The following is a 360-nucleotide window of genomic DNA, read 5'->3' as shown; positions in this document are numbered from 1 at the left end:
ACATTTAGTCATTTAGCAGATGCTTTTATCCAAAGTGACTTACAACTGAGGACAATGGAAGGAATCAAAATCAACAAAAGAGCAATAATATGCAAGTGCTATGACAAGTCTCTGTTAGCCTAACACAGTACACATAGCAAGGATATATATATGTAGTATATATTATATATATATATATATATATATATATAAAAAAAATAGATAGAATAGAAAAAGAATAGAGAAAGCTAGTGTTAGAGGCCTTTTTAAAGAAAACAAGCAGTTAGAAAACAAATAATTTTTTGTTAATTATATAATAAATGAAAAGAATACAAATAGAAAAAGAATAGAGAAAGCTAGTGTTAGAGGCTTTTTTAAAGA

The 360-nt window shown here is 25.8% G+C and overlaps 1 protein-coding gene across 1 annotated transcript in view; it reads right to left on the bottom strand.

Annotated features, from left to right (window-relative positions):
• The window catches only part of LOC107712533 (transcription factor COE2), a 37,914-nt gene that overhangs the window by 11,467 nt on the left and 26,087 nt on the right, over positions 1 to 360 (bottom strand). The gene's annotated exons all lie outside the window — the stretch shown is intronic.

Source organism: Sinocyclocheilus rhinocerous, unplaced genomic scaffold (genome assembly GCF_001515625.1).
Source record: "Sinocyclocheilus rhinocerous isolate Xijiao unplaced genomic scaffold, SAMN03320098_v1.1 scaffold2343, whole genome shotgun sequence".
Classification (NCBI taxonomy): domain Eukaryota; kingdom Metazoa; phylum Chordata; class Actinopteri; order Cypriniformes; family Cyprinidae; genus Sinocyclocheilus; species Sinocyclocheilus rhinocerous.
The sequence above is the reverse complement of the archived record's forward strand: the minus strand, read 5'-3'. Positions and strand labels throughout refer to the sequence as shown.